This window comes from Dromiciops gliroides, chromosome 3 (assembly GCF_019393635.1).
Source record: "Dromiciops gliroides isolate mDroGli1 chromosome 3, mDroGli1.pri, whole genome shotgun sequence".
NCBI classification, from domain to species: domain Eukaryota; kingdom Metazoa; phylum Chordata; class Mammalia; order Microbiotheria; family Microbiotheriidae; genus Dromiciops; species Dromiciops gliroides.
The window spans coordinates 211,579,558-211,596,595 of NC_057863.1; the positions used below are offsets into that span (position 1 = coordinate 211,579,558).

The window sequence follows — 17,038 nt, forward strand, 5'->3', positions numbered from 1 at the left end:
ATAAGACAAAAAAACCAGTTTTCATAGATCATTACACCAGATGAAAGAGCTTATCCATAAATTACAAGAAATAATCAAACATTTTAGAAAATAGGAGAATATATTAAGGTATGGGAAAAATAAACTGATCTGGAAAAGAGGTAGAAAAGAGTTATTGTAAGAATAATTATACTACCTGAGGGAAAAAGACTAAACAAAAACATTAGATATTATTTTTCATTAAATCTTAAAAGAAAATCTGCTCAAATGTGTTAGAAAATTTAAATTAACAAAAAAAAATTTGAGACAAGAAAGATCCACCCCAGAAAAAACTCCAAAGTGACAGTCCACATTCCAAAATGTCATAGAGTAAATCAGTCTTCCTAATCACAATTAAAGTGTTACAAGTATCCAGAAGGAAAATTCATGTAGGAAGGAACTAGAGGCAGGATCACAAAAAGATACAATAACAACAGCTAAAATAGAAAGAAAAACTTGAAATTGAGTATTTGCTAAAGTAAAAGATAACGGTTTATGACAAAACCTAACTTGCCATAAATTACTGAAGATATTCCTGTGCATGTGGTGCGGAAAGAACCTTTAACAGGAGATAAGATTCAAGTATTCCTAACAAAAAGATGAGATCCAAGTAGAGCCTTTAAATGGAAATACAAGAGTCAAGAGAAACCTAGAAAGGGAAATACATTTGAGAAGTTATGAGACTTAATGATTACAAAGGACTTACAGTCTAATATTAGAAGAAAAGAGAACTTTCCCTTAAGAATATTAATTTATCAATGGTTAACAGAGGGAATTAACTTTGGATGGGATTTTATTCAATTGTGTTTGATTGAGGAGAGGAAAGAAAAATGTAGGGAAAAGAAAGCCCAAGTGAAGAAATAGGAAGGAAGTGAAATTTCTATTTTGTTTCACATAAATGAGGTCTTTGAGATAAATATATAAAAGAGGGAGAATGGGCAAAGAAAAATAAAAACTCATTTCTCAACTAGATTTTATTCTAAAAGGTTCACTCTGTCTTTCTGTATCTGTCTCTTTCTCTGTCTCTCTGTCTGTCTCTCACACACATTAACATTCACATAAAATTTGGTGGAGAAATGCCCTAAATTCACTGTGCATTCAAACGAGGGCAAGAAAGGGAAAAAAGGTTATAATGAAGAAAAATTAACAATTAAGTATAATATTAATGATAAATTGGCAGAATTTATTCATAAAAAAGAGGAAAATTATTTGAATTAGAAATATAATCCAAAAAGATATTATTTACAATGTAGCAAGACTCTGGATTTCATCTCCCAACCCACATTCAAACTCATATACTCTGTACCATAGACCATCACTAGCTACATCATTACCCCAAACCCACAGTCTACAAGCCTTTATTAAACTCTTACCAAATAGTATACTGGGATAAATACTGAGGATGTATAAACAATCCAATCCCTCGTTTCAAGGACCTCACATTATAAGGGAGGGGAGAGACTTTTTTTTAAACAATTCACATACAAGGTATATAGAATGTAAATGGTTGTTAATCTCAGTGAAAATAAACTAGCAGTAAGGAATGGTGGTCAGAAAAGGCTCTTAGAGAAAGATGATATTTGAGATTTGAAGGGATCCAGGGGAGCCAGATGGAGATTAGAAAAGAGATCATTTGTGGTCAACTAGGTGGTACAGTAGATAAAGCACCAGACCTGAATTCAGGAGGATCTGAGTTCAAATCTGTCCTCAGACACTTGACCCTTACTAGCTGTGTGACCCTGGGAAAGTCACTTAATACTCATTGCCCCAAGGAAAAAAAGATCATTCAAATTTTCAGAGATAGACGTTGAAAAGCAACAAAGTTGGAAAATTAAAGTTGTTATGAATGAACATATAAAGCATGAATAAAGGAATAAAGATTCAGAATACACAGAATATTAAAACATAGAACAGAACAATGCAAAGTAACTCATCTCAGAAAAGAAGAGAAAGAACAAAATAAACTGGCAATCAAAAGGTTGAAAATATGAGAGAAGAGGACTTTTATCTATTTTTTGAAATTTTAAAAATGTTATTTAAAGTTTTTCAATCATGATAGTATTTTTCCAGTTAGAGGTAAAGATGATTTTCAACATTTGCTTTTATATAATTTTGAGTTCCACATTTCTGATATAGGTTATATACTTACAATAAAATTAAATATATTTCCACGTTAGTCAAGTAGTGAAAAAAGAATAAGAACAAAAGGGAAAAAACTCAAAAAGGAAAAAAATATATATATATATATAGAAATATTATGATTCAATATGCATTTAGATTCTACAGTTTGTTTTTCAAGATGTGGAGAGCATTTTCCATCACTAGTACTTTGGATTTGTTTTGGATCACTATATTGCTGAGAAGAGTTAAATCTATCACAGTTGATCTTCATACAATGTTGCTATTATTATGTACAATATTCTCCTGGTTCTGCTGACTTCATTCAGCATCAGTCCACTTAAGTCTTTCCAGATATTTCTGAAATGTGCCTGCTCATCATTTCTTATAGCACAATAGTATTCCATTACATTCATGTGCGAAAACTTGTTCAGCCATTCCCCAATTGATAGGCATTCCCTCAATTTCCAAATAGTTTTGTACATGTGGATGCCTTTCCATTTTTTATGATCTCTTTGGGATACAGACTTAGTAGCTGTATTACTGCATCAAAGGGTGTTCACAGCTGCATAACCTTTTGGGCATAGTTCCAAATTGTTCTCCAGAATGGTTGGCTCAAGTCACAACTCCACCAAAAATGCATTAGTCTTCCAATTTTTCCACAGCTTTTCCAACTTTTATTATTTTCTTTTTTTGTCATATTAGCCAATCTGATAGGTGTGAGGTGGCACCTCAGGTTTGTTTTAATTTTCATTTCTTTAATCAATAGTGATTTAGAGCATTTTTTTCATATGGCAATAGATAGCTTTGATATCTTCATCTGAAAACTGCCTGTTCATATCTTTGACTAAATTTTATAATTTTTATAAATTTGATTTAGTTCCCTATATACCTTAGAAATGAGGCCTTTATCAGAAATACTGGCTGTAAATTTTTTTTTCTGGCTTTCTGCTTTCCTTAAAATCTTGGCCACATTGCTTCTGTTTGTACAAAACCTTTTCATTTTAATATAATCTAGATTATCCATTTTGCATTTTATGATATTCTCTATCTCTTGTTTGGTCATAAATTCTTCTCCTCTCCAAAGATCTGAGAGATAAACTATTCTTTTCTCTCCTAATTTGCCTATGGTATCACCCTTTATGTCTAAATCATGTACACATTTTGCCCTTACTTTGTTACATGGTGTAAGATGTTGGTCTATGCCTAATTTCTGCCATACTATCTTCCAGTTTTTACAGCAGTTTTTATCAAATATTGAGTTATTATCCCAGAAGCTGGAGTCTTTGGGTTTATCAAACAGTAGATTACTATTGTAATTTACTACTGTGTCTCCTATGAGTAACCTATTCCACTTATCCACCACTCTGCTTCTTAGCCAATATCAAATAGTTTTTATGACTGCTGCTTTATAGTATACCTTTAGATTTAGTATAGCTATACCATCTTCTTGTGCATTTTTTCATTAGTTCCCTTGATATTCTTGACCTTTTGTTCTTCCACATGAATTTTAAAATTATTTTTCTAGGTCCATAAAATAATTTTAAGTAGTCTGATTGGTATGGCACTGAATAAGTAAATTAATTTAGGTGGAATTGTTATTTTTATTATATTAGCTTGGCCTAACCATGAGCAATTGATATTTTTCCAATTATTTAGATCTGATTTTACTTGTGTGAAAAGTATTTTGTAATTGTGTTCTTAGATTTCCTGTGTTTGTCTTGGCAGGTAGATTCCCAAATATTTTATATTTTATATCATCTACAATTATTTTAAGTGGAATTTTTTCAGCTCTTGCTGCTGAGCTTTGTTGGTCATGTATAGAAATGCTGATGATTCATGTGGATTGATTTTATATCCTGCAACTTTGTTAAATGTGTTCAATGTTTCAAGTAATTTTTTGGTTAATTCTCTAAGTATAGTATCATATCATCTGCAAAGAGTGATAGTTTTTTTTTTCCTTCTCACCTATTCTAATTCCTTTAATTCCTTTTTCTTCTCTTATTGCTAAAGCTAACATTTCTTCTAAAATATTGAATAATAGAAATGATAATGGACATCCCAGTTTCACCCCTGATCTTATTGGGAATGCCTCTAACTTATCCCCATTACATTTAATGTCTATTGGTGGTTTTAGGTAGATACTGCTTATCATTTTAAGGAAAGCTCCATTTTTTATATGTTCTCTACTGTTTTTAATAGGAATGAGGGCTGAATTTTGTTAAAAACTTTCATCTCATCTATTGAGATAACCATATGATTTTGGTTAGTTTTGTTACTGATATGATCAATTATATTTAGAGTTTTTCTGGTATAGTGTCAGCCCTGCATTCACAGTATAAATCCCACCTGGTCACAGTGTATTATAATGGTGATTATTTGCTTTAATCTCCTTGCTAATATTTTATTGAAAATCTTTGCATCAATATTCAATTTTTTTGGAAAGGCAATGGGGGTTAAGTGACTTGCCCAGGGTCACAGAGCTAGTAAGTGTTAAGTGTCTCAGGCTGGATTTGAACCCAGGTCCTCCTGAATCCAGGGTCAGTGCTTTATCCACTGTGTCACCTAGCTGCCCCCCTGCATCAATAGTCATTAGGGAAATTGGTCTTTAATTTTCTTTCTCTGTTTTGGTTCTTCCTGGTTTAAGTATAAATACAATATTTGAGTAATAAAAGGATTTTGGTAGAACATCCACCTATTTTTCTAAAAATTCATATAGTATTGGTATTAATTATCCTTTAAATGTTTGGTAAAATTCACTTATAACCCATCTGACACTGAAGATTTTTTTTCATAGTGAGTTCACTGATGGCTTGTTGAATTACTTTTTCTAAAATGGGGCTATTCAAGATGCTGGGATAGCTTGAGCCTAATCACCCCTGTCCTGTGGGTGGTTCTCTAGCTGGCAGTTTACCATCTCAGCTGGGGCTGGGAGAGGGAGTTTTCTCACAACTAGCCTGGGGCACCACCAGCCTGCTGAGCCAGGACCAAGGTGCCTCAGCTGCTGATCTGTGCTGTAGCCAAGAGCCTCCTGCTGATTTGCCCAGACACCCTTCATAGTGAGCTGAGCTGTGCTGTGCTGTGCTCATTTTTTTGCCCAAGTGAGAAAAGCCTTTCCTGAAGCCTTCTAAATTATCTCAATTTGGATGACTGTGTCTCAGTCTTTTTGCAGCTTCTGTAGCTCCAGAAACTATTTAGACTCTTGATTTAATGTTGTTTCTGAGGGAAATTCAGGAGAACTCAGGGGACTTCTCTCTGCCATATTGACTCCATTTCCAAAGCAATACTTTGTTAAAGAAATACCAACAATAATAAATACAGAGAAAAATAGAAATTCATTATCTATTGAGGAATGAAATAAGCAGAAGCACAAAAATATACATAATTACTATAATGTAAGTGGAAAAAATCATGAAAAGAAACAAAATGAGTACTTAAATATTACAAAGAACAAATATAGTCTGAAAGAAGAGATATCAAAAGAAAGCTCCTTCCACTGAATTTAAGAAATATGAGTTGAGTATGGAACATTACATATATTTTCACAACTTTTGATTTATTAATCAGTTTTTCTGATTTTTTCCTCCTATACAGCTTTTTTAAAGTATTAATTTACATGATGGCTTTCAGGGAATGGGGTAAATTTGTGTGACATGTAAAGAAAAGATAATAAATATTTATTTTGTTTAAAATAGAATAGTGATGTATATGCAGCAAATATTTATGATAGTAGTACTTTTTATTACAACTAAGAATTCAAAATAAGTTGAGTACCTATCAATTAGGGAATTGCTAACATTATTATAATAGGTGAATACAATGAAATATCACTGTACTTTAAGAAATAAGAAAACAGGGATTTAGAGAGTCTCATCAGGACTTGTATGAATTGATGCAGAATGAAGAAGTACCAGTAGAGTAATGAATCTGAGTAAACTATGAAAGAAGGCAACTGGGAAGAGTTTTAATCAACACTATACATCCTACCTCTTGGCAGAATTGTACTGGTCTAGGAGTTGTGATTGATATGTACATTTTCAGACAAGGCCACTGTGTATTTTTAATTTGCATGATGTTGTTTCTTTTATTTTATTTTAAATAGTATTTTCTTCCTTCCAATTGCATGTAAAGACAATTCAAAAAATTCATTTCTATATAAAATTTTGAGTTCCAAATTTTCTCTATCCTTCCTCCCTAGGATGGTAGGTAATTAGATATGGGTTATATATGTGTGATCATGTGAAATATATTTTATCATAGTCATGTTGTCAAATAAGAAACAGAACAAAAGGAAAACATGAAAAAAATAAAGTAAAAATAGTATGCTTCAATCTGCATTCAGACTCCATAATTTTTTTTCCTTTGGATGTAGATAGAATTATCAATAATGAGTCTTTTGGAATTGTCAAATCATTATGTTGCTGAGAAGAACTATGTCAGACATAGTTGATAATTTCACTATGTTAATGTTACTATATATGGTGTTTTCAAAGTTTTGCTCACTTCACTTTGAATCACTTCTTGTAAGTCCATGTTTTTTATGAAATCTTACTTGCTAATCATTTCTTACAGCACAATAGTATTCCATTACATTCATATACCACAACTTGTTTGGCCATTCCCAATTGATGGGAGTCTACTCAATTTTCAATTCTTTGCCACCACAAAAAACCTGCTATAATATTTTTGTACATATTGGTCCTTTTACCTTTTTATGGTTTCTTTGGAATATAGAACTAGTAGCGGTATTTCTGAGTGAAAGGGTATGCAGAGTTTTATAGTTCTTTAGGCATAGTTCTGCATTGGTCTCCAGAATGATTGGATCAATTCATCACTCCACCAACAAGTACATTAGGGTTCTAATTTTCCCACATCTTCTCCAACATTTATTATTTTCATTTTCCATTATATTAGTCAATTCAATAGGTGTGAAATGGTACCTCAGGGTTGTGTTAATTTGCATTTCTCTAATCAATAGGAAATTAATGCTTTTTCATATGATTATAGTTTTCATTTATTTCCCTGAAAACTACCTATTAATACAATTTAATCATTTATCAATTGGGGAATGACTTGTATTTTTTTAAATTTGATTCAGTTCTCATATTTGTAAAATAAGTCTTTATCAGAGATGGAGGTACTTTATGTAAAAATTGTTTCCCAGCTTTCTTTCCTTCTAATCTGGGTTGTATAGGTTTGCTTTATGCAAAACCCTTTTAAAATATAATTAAACATCTTGTAATGCTCTTTCTCTTGTTTGCTTATAAATTCTTCCTTTCTCCATAGATCAGATAAATAAACTCTTCTAGGCTCTCCTAACTTGCTTATGACATCATTCTTTTTACCTAAATCATACACCCATTTTGACTTTATCTGGGCATACAGTGCACTCATGTGTTTCATAGGAAGACTTTTTCTGGTGGGGTAGATTTTTTGGTGAGGAAATAAGGATAGGAACAGTAATAATAAAAATTGAGAAAGAATATTGCCAATGTATCAGTATTTTTTTTTAAAAGAAAGCAGATAGAAATTCAGAAAGGGATGTAGAGAAACAGGATTTACTTTTCTTAAATGTATTTTTTCTTCAAGTTTCATATTCACATATTTGTCCTGTCTCCTGCCAATACAACTCCTCTCTCTCTTTCTCTCTGCATACATGCATACACATATATACATTTATAAATATATACTTATATAAAAACACATAAATATATGAGATTAACAACTTCATGTATAGTTCTTTTCTGTGCTTTTCCATGGTAAGTATAAGGAAATATGCATGGCTCCTGTGATTTTTCAAGTTTATAACAATAACAGCAATATTAACTGTAAATAAGTCAACAGAGTTCTGGGCCTGAAGTCATGAAGATTTGAGTTTAAATCCATCCTAGACAATTACTACTTATGGATCCTGGCCATGTGCCTTTATCTCTGTTTACTTCTGTTTTCCCAACTGTAAAATGGAAATAATTTTAGTACTTATATTATAACATTTTAAGGATGAAATGAGACAATTTTAAAGCAGTTAGAAAAGTGTTTCACACATACCATGTTCTCTGTAAATATTATCTGCTATTATTATTGTTATTATTGTTGTCATTGTTATTGCATTGATGATGATGATGTAATTTTATCTGTTCTTCTAATGTTACCCATCCTTATAGAAGAAGACATGGAGGCTGGTTCCCAGAAAATATCTAATGGAAATACTATGGTGAAATATTGGAGCATTATTAGACATCCTGTAACTAATTTTGCTAGTGATGTCAGATGTCTTTTTGGTTGAGAGTGTAGTCAGAACTGAGGGTGCCTTCCAAAAAAAACCAGTAGTGACCAAAGCCTATGCAATTTTCTCCTGACTGGTCTTTTCATGACTGTACTCCACTGAAGCAATCTATTGAGAAAAAAATGCTATAATAGAAGTCTTGGATCTTCTACACTGAGGCTAAAATGTAGCTTATGAAATGAAGTTTATATCCTCTTTCTTTTTCATTTTAGGTGAAGCGACTGGATATTGTAATCTTATAAGTTTTGAAAAGGTAGAACAGTCAGCATTTAAGTTTTGCATCCAGTCCAGCATGGATTGAAGAGTTGTCTAAATGATTCAGCCTAGCAGGTGTTGACCAAATCTTACCCAGAGCTATGATGATTTGGTACTTTCAAGCTTCGGTGTGACCAGTATTATGTAGGGACTGAGTGAAATTAAAATCAACTGTTCTGGGAAAACAAGGTCTTAGTTAAATCAGAATCTCTCTCTCTCTCTCTCTCTCTCTCTCTCTCTCTCTCTCTCATTCTCTCTCATTAAAAATGGGTAATGTTGGGGCAGCTAGATGGCGCAGTGGTTGGGGCACCGGCCCTGGATTCAGGAGTGCCTGGGTTCGGATCCGGCCTCAGACACTTAACACTTGCTGGCTGTGTGACCCTGGGCAAGTCACTTGACCCCCGTTGCCCCGCAAAAAAAAAATGGGTAATGTTAAATGAAAGTTCTTTGCAATTAATGACTAAAATATCTACTAGTACAAATAGATTTCCTAAACTGAAATTCTTCTACTGCCCTCTTTCTCTGCTACTATCATACAGGATAATGCAAAACCAGAATTTTTAATATGGTATAGTGGATAGAGAGTCTGTCATCAGGAAACTTTAGATTCAAGAATTACATTTAAAAATGGACACACAACTATTTTTTTTAGTAGCTTGTTGGGTAGGAATATAGAATTCAGATGGAACTTGCTTGAGGTAAAAATTCAGATATGATATTGAAGTATTTATAGAAGACATCTCAAATATCTAAAAGTAGTAGTAGTAGTAGCAGCAGCAGCAGCAGCAGCAGCAGCAGCAGTAGTAGTAATGTAATGTAAAGAAGATATTTCTGCATGGTTACACTTAATCCAACATATGTGAGGCTTCCAGTCAGACTAAACAATTTCAGGATGCCTTAAGATATATTCACATTCTGTTAAATTAATCAAACAATGTTAATGAAAAATCAAAGATACAAATAAAGCTTATCCGAATTAATTATTGTTTCTTCTATGATAATAAATCTATTTATGATTTAAGATAAATTCATTGTAATTCTTTTGTAATTGTTTGTTGTTACCATTTCATTCTTCCTATGTCTTTGTGTACAGCTATGATTATAAACTCCCTACATAGTGTGCCTGGAACTAAATGTTCTCTACAATTTGGCAGCACCTTACCTGCTTGCTAACTTCGTTCCACTTAACTCCACATATGTTTTTAATTTGTCCAATCTGGACTACCCTATACCCAAACATACCTTTTATTTATTTATTTATCTGTCTATTTACTCATTTATCTATTCATTCATTCATTCATTCATTTGTTTGTTTATTTATTTACTCACTCATTCACTTGTTCATTCATTCATTTGACTATTCATTTATTCATTCACTTATTCGTTTATCTATTTCTTTACTTATTCATTTTATTTCTTTATTAATTTATTTATTTATATGTTTATTTATTTATCTGCTCATCCATTTATTTATTTCTGTACTTATTTGTTTATTTCTTTACTTTTTCTACACTGATTTGTGTATTTATTTGTTTGTTTATTTATTTATTTTTAGTGTCTAATATTCTTTTCAAGATATTTCTCATTTCTAGGATGGCTTCATTTCTTGCTACCCTTATTTGTATGTTGAATTCCTATCCATTATATAAAACTAAACTCAAGTACCACTTCCTGATTCCCATTCAATAAAGACCTTGAGTTTATACTAAGGTTTGCATAGAACTTTGTATTTATGATGCTCTCTAATATATTTGCCAGTATTTTTTTTTACTATAACTATGAATATTTCATATTTCTTTCTTAGATTAGAAGGTTAATGAAGGTAGAAACCCATGCCTTCTCTAACCTTTGTTTTATAGTTTTTCCCCAATGCCACAGACTCTTTAAGGTGCTGATTACTGAATTAAATTGCATGGGATCAATTTAGTACTTTTTGCTGGATTTCGTATTTCTTGGACTTTGAAAACAAATGTGCATTTCAGGGTCAAAGAGCAGATAGATGTGCATCTGACCAATATAGTACATTTGTTGTTATCCACTAACTTTTTATGTTTTTTTTGGAGGAGGGGGGATAAGGGTTAAGTGATTTCTCCAAAGTCACACATCTAGTAAGTGCCAAGTCTCTAAAGCTGAATCTGAACTAAGTTCCTACTGAATCCTAGGGTGGTGTTTTATCCACTGTGCCACCTAGCTACTCATATCCATTAATGTTTAACCACCTTAATATGGCATGAAGGAAAAAAAATAATGAAGTAGTTGACTTTTTAATGTTCCTTATCCAACTGAAATACAAATTTTATTTATGTACTTATAAAATTGATGTTATTATTCAATATTTTCTATCAGGGAATTAAAAAATAAGCAATTTTTCAGAACATCTATTGTGCAAAATGTGAACTTGATTTAATAATTTTTTTTAAAAAGTCTGTGTAGTAAACAACCATTGCTCAATATCACTCTATTCAAATTCAGATAATCAATGGGATCACTGGTGATTCTGAGTAAATTCAGTATAAAAATATAATGGTTTCCATGCATTATTTTCTAGGTGCCTTTAGGATTTCACATGTTTTGCTAAATTGAAATTTCATACACAGAAAATACCTCTGGTGACTGTAGCTTGTTCTTTAAGAATATAAATCACAATGAAGGTGTTTCAGGTTTTCATGTTTTGTAGCTTGTTCTTTAGATGAGAAAAAAAGAGAAATTAATTTTATAAACTCTAAAAAACACCTTTCTTCAAACTCAATGAAGCAAAAACAATGAATGGTATATTATTAAAGGCTATTTAATTCTATTTATGACTACTTGTACTGTGAAATTGGTTTTTCATGATCTCAAATAACTTGCTTTCTTTTCATTATATTATACTCCAGTTCAAACTGCAAAGACCAGTTTGGAAGGCTAATATATTCTTTGGGATATGATGTGTGTGTGTGTGTGTGTGTGTGTGTGTGTGTGTGTGTGGTTCACATAGTGCTTTACCAAGGTTTGTTGGTTTGTTTTCCTACAATAAAATGATTCCTTGAAAAATCAATAAATCAGGGCTTCTCAAAGTTGCATCACTATGGCAGAAGTTATTAGAATGTTTACTCTTGGCTTCTTTGTGTATCTCAGTTATCTTCACCACTTATGCACAGTGATTTATTCAATTCTATTCTTAGTTTTCTTTTTTATGCATGTACTCCTCATTGTCCCTACTAGACATTGAACTCTTTGAAATAGTTATTCCTTGTGCCTTTTTTTATCAAGTCCATAATTTACTCAATGGCTTGAATATCACAGTCAAGCAATAGATGTCTTTTCCAGGGTAGCACTCACCTTTCAATGATTCCAAGGTCATCTCCATCATAAACACTCATCTTGTTAATACCAATATTTTTCCCAACAATACTGCATGTCTCTAAATAATGGAATACAATAATCCCCAGAGAATCAAAATTGCAAGTCATCCAAAGGCAATGGAGAAATATATGGTGGTTATAAGTATACTTTAGCATGTTACTAAAAACTTCTTACATTTTAGATATGATAAAAATAGATTATTAAGGATATATAACTATAAAAATCGGTGGATTATTGTTGAAATGAGACCAAAGGATGAGCAGATGTTTGGCCCTATTGTTACTCATACTAGTATCTACAAAATATGGAAACAGAAAGCAAAGGGATTCTTAAACTTTTTGTGTGTTATGTACCCCTTTGGCCTTCTGGGGAACCCTTTTGTTGTTTTCTCAAAAAAAATACATTTTATGGTAAATAAAATAAACACAGGATTGCAAAGGAAATCAATTTTGTTGAAATAAAGTTATTGAATTTTTTTTAAGTTTATGGGATTCAGGAACTACTGACTTAAACAAAAGTTTCTAACATGTTGGGTAGGTCCTTGGTGGAAGTTAATGACTACATGGAAGACATGGACTAGAAGAGCATAGAATGAAAGAGTATGGATTAGTTAGAGCCCATGTGGGATGGAGTGGTAAACACTTCCAAGAGATTGTAGAGTCCATTTTTGGTATAATAGTGATTTATACCCTGAGTTCTTCTGATATAATTTGAGGAAATAAGCTTAAGTGAATTGACTAAAGTCACATAGCTACAACTAGGAAGGTAACATAGGACCCTAGGTCTTCTGAGTTCTAATATACTGATTTTTTTTTTACTAGATTTGTATTCCCTGTGTTTAGCACAGTAAATGTCAGGTTGTACATGTTTATTGGGCCAAACCATGCAAGAGGCATTTTGATGTGGTTGAGGGCAGAGGCAGCAGAAGAGAAAGGGATTGGTCTGAAATAGGGAGGAAGAAATGAGAAAAGGAGCCATCTCTCCCACACCTACAACTATGTGTAATTATCCCTATGGTGATGGTAAGTAGAGTAAGAAGGGGAGAGATGTGGTGGAGATAATGAGAAGGAAAAGAACTGGATACAGTTGGCATGCACTGGTAGCCTACTTTCACTCCTTGGCCTTGCTTTGGGATACCACAACCTTTATGGTTTTAGACATGCTCTCTTCATCTCCAAGGAACTTCATGGACTTGATGGGTTTCAGATTCTTGGCAACTCATACCCAACGGTAAGGCCAATAGGCAGATTGAGCTCCATGATTGCTTCTTCAGCCAGACCCTCAAGATGTTTGACAATCCCTTGCTTTGGTCTGCAATAAGAACACCTTTTCCTTCCTTGATCTGGGGGATAATTTCCTCATTCCAAAAGAGTACAAGCGGGGCAGCTAGATGGCGCAGTGGTTAAAGCACCGGCCCTGGATTCAGGAGTACCTGAGTTCAAATCCAGCCTCAGACACTTGACACTTACTAGCTGTGTGACCCTGGGCAAGTCACTTAACCCCCATTGCCTGCAAAAAACAAAAACAAAAACAAAAGAGTACAAGCAATGGTGTCTTTCAGGCTCTCAAAGGAAGGCAGTTGATCCTTCGGTAAGATCTCTATAGCAATGGTCCTTGCTGATGTTGCTGTAGATGGGATAGTTGGGCTCCATTGGAGGTGGTGGGATGACATAGGATCCCATTCAGATCTTCACCTGGGCCTCACTTTGTTTAGCAGAGGTCTTTCTTTGTTGAGGCCCATTAGATATCCCTAGTGCTACTCATAGAGGTGCCAAGTCCTCACTAAAGGCAACCACATCTGGTCAATGACATCCACTACAGTCCAAAGCGTACAGATTGCTTTCTTCTAAACAGAGGTGAAGCAGATATCAAATTCTGGCCGCTTAGCTTGGCCTCCTCATGCTTGGTGGGAATCAGGTCTGAATCATACCAACCTCTGAAGTGGTTCTTCCGGTTCAAAGGGCTCTCTCCATGCCAGATCAGCAGCAGTTTGCAGGCAGCCATGGTGGTGCAGAAAGGCTCAGGTCAGTGAGTATCTAGGAGATCAGAAGACAGGTGAGCAAGCACTCATATACAGTTATTTTAAATGGAATTTCTCTTTCTATCTGTTGCTACTGGAATCTTTTTTTTTTAAATGAGTTCCAAATTCTCTTCCTTACTATTACAACTTCTCCCTCCTTTAAAAGGCAAGTAATTGTAATTGTTTTTTCAATTATATATGTGAAGTCATGCTAATATATTTCCATATTTGTTATGTTGCAAAATAAAAAAAAAAACACTAAAGGAAAAAAATAAAGCATGTTTTAGTCTGTATTTAGAATTATTTAATATTTTCTCTGGAAATGAATAGCAGTTTTCATCTTTTGAAATGACTTTATAGTAGCTAACTCTCTCTCTCTCTCTCTCTCAGCAATGAAGGTTACATGACCTGCCCAAGGTCAGACAGCTATTAAGTACCCAGTGTCTGAGGCCAGGTTTGAACTCAGGTCCTCCTAAATCCAAGGTCGGTACTCTATCCACTGCACAACATAGCAACCTAACAAATCACAGGTTTGTTTTTTTTTAATCTATTTTGCTCATAATTTCTTATAGCACAATTGCTCTTGTTTAGATAACACCAAATCCTATAGGCCTAAAAGAAAAACATCTCTTTTGGGAAAACTCAGCAGGTATTACATCCAACCAGAAGCTCTGGCATCCAAATAGGAAGGCTGGCAAATGAAGGTCAGCTTATGGAAATCAGAGCTGGATACACATTTTTCTTGAGTGGCTACATTAAAGGGGAGTGCCATGAATCTGGTGTAGATTTTGTAATCAAAACTAATCTAGTCACCAATTTGATATGTCCACCAGGAGGATAGTTCTTCTGTGTCTAAGAAGGCAACATTTAATTATGAAAAGTGAAGAAGCAGAATTCTTGGCTCATAAGAAGGCAGATGAAATTCAATTTTATGCTGATAGTAACAATTCAAAGTAATTTTATGATGCCCCGAAGGCTATTTATGGGCCAAAGACTTGATGTATCTCAAATAGTCAGTCTTGATACAGCCACACCGATTATGATAAGGACATGATACTGAAGAGATGGGCTGAAGTCTTCCATAGTGTTCTCAACAGACCATCATCAATTAATGCTGATGTCATTGACTGTTTACCTCAGGTTAAAGGCAAAGCCTCTCTATACATATTTCCAACTAAACAAGAGGTTTTGAAATGCCATCCATGAGAGGAATACACACAAGAGCAGGCATTGGATTGTCACAGAAGAGGAGACAGGCACAAAGTCCAGGTAGTGTACTGCCTTGGGAAAGGCCGAGAGAACAACCATTGTCAAGAGCTGAAGTTGGCTTCTTTTGGCTCTGTTTCCCCACAATGTTGTACAGATGGCTGGATGTTTCTCCCTCCAATATGCCTGATGCCATGGACATCTCAATCCCATGCATCTGATTAAGCCTGATTTAGTTTCCTACAATATGTTGGGTGGCATTGACATATATCCCATCCACCTATTTTAAGCCTGGCATACTGGATGGGCTATATATATTGTTCAAGTGTGGAAAAGCTCATCTCCCATCACTTCTCTATTTTTTGTGGTAACCCCATAATTATCTCAGATGTCATGATGGACACAATGTTGGATTTCGCCTTGATATTGCGGAAATTTATTTTGATTTGGGGACCCTACCTTTAGGCTGAGATTAGAAAGCCTTAGGCTCTCAGGGTCTCTTCCCCTCCCCCTCTGCTTCAGCTGAGCCCAAAAGCCCCATGGGCTGTACAAGATGCCAGGTCAGACAGCTGGAGGGAAAAAAGCCCCCAGCTCCCTCCGCCCTGAGCAGAGGTATCTCAGAGATGCTGGGCTCTGGCGTAGCCTGTGCTGAGGCACGTGAGGCTTGAGCACACCCTGCCCCCCCAGCCACAGCCCTGACTGGCAGATTAGCTTGGTCTGTGGGGGCACAGGAGGCCCCAAGATTTGAGTGGAGAGAAGAAAAGGTATATATAGACCTGGGAGTTAGATTAGAAGGGATCTGTCAGGGGGGATGAGACGAACAGTAATGCAGGACTAGGAGCAAAGAGGAAAGGCCGTCAGACAAGATTAAGAGAGGCAGAAAAGATTAGAGGGGCGACAAAGGCGGCAGAGGATGGAGCAGACAGACAGAACAGGAGGAAGCGGAGAGCACAGAAGTGGGCAGCACAGGGTACAGTTTGGAGAAAGTGAAGATTAAGAGGAGTTAGAAGAAAGTAGCTGAGCAGGGAAAGTGTAGCATGCCCTGAGGCAGGAGGCAGCTAAGGCCCTTATTGTATTCAAGAAGTTCAAATCACAGCAGGTAGGAAAGAGACACAGTGGAAAGAGACCACAGGAAAGCAGTCAGGTTGTACATTTTATTTCCCTGTATTCTTAATTTTAAATAGTATCTCATAAATAAACTCTGCTTTGATTATTTAGTTAAGAGGCTTCTTAATATTTTGCTTATCAATTTGGGAGTGGATCAGTGTGGTGGAACTTTATAAATGGCCCATATTAAATTAAATGCAGTCAGATAGCCAGTTAGTCAACAGTCCCAGATTAAGTACCCCAGTCAGATTAGCCCCCCAAATTAGGGCCAGTCAATCAAAAATATTTCCACATTGGAATGGAGACCCAGATGGGACTTACGGCCCAATTATAATTTTTCTAAACTTATCAAATTTCATATAGTTATAATTTTTCATAAATCCAATTATATAGAAATTGTCCAGGTTAGTTATAGTTATTAAAAATTAATTTTTTTACAACATCTACTGCCAGCTATATTAGATTATTTAATTTCTCATAAAGGCATGAGGATAACTAGGCAGATGATGCAAAAAGTGATGAAACAAAGATAAAAATTATTTTCTAAATTAATATCACAATTGTCTTCTCAATTTTTTCTTCACAGGGAGGAGTATAGTAATATTAAGTTTTAGAGAATGTTTCAATTTTTGTTTTTATCATATTTTTCACGTGTAACAACTGGACAATAATTATAAAATCTC

At 34.4% G+C, this 17,038-nt stretch overlaps 1 pseudogene; it reads right to left on the reverse strand.

The window, feature by feature from the left end:
• Window positions 1–13,132: 13,132 nt before the first annotated feature.
• LOC122750735 lies at window positions 13,133–14,026 on the reverse strand (annotated as a pseudogene).
• Window positions 14,027–17,038: the final 3,012 nt, after the last annotated feature.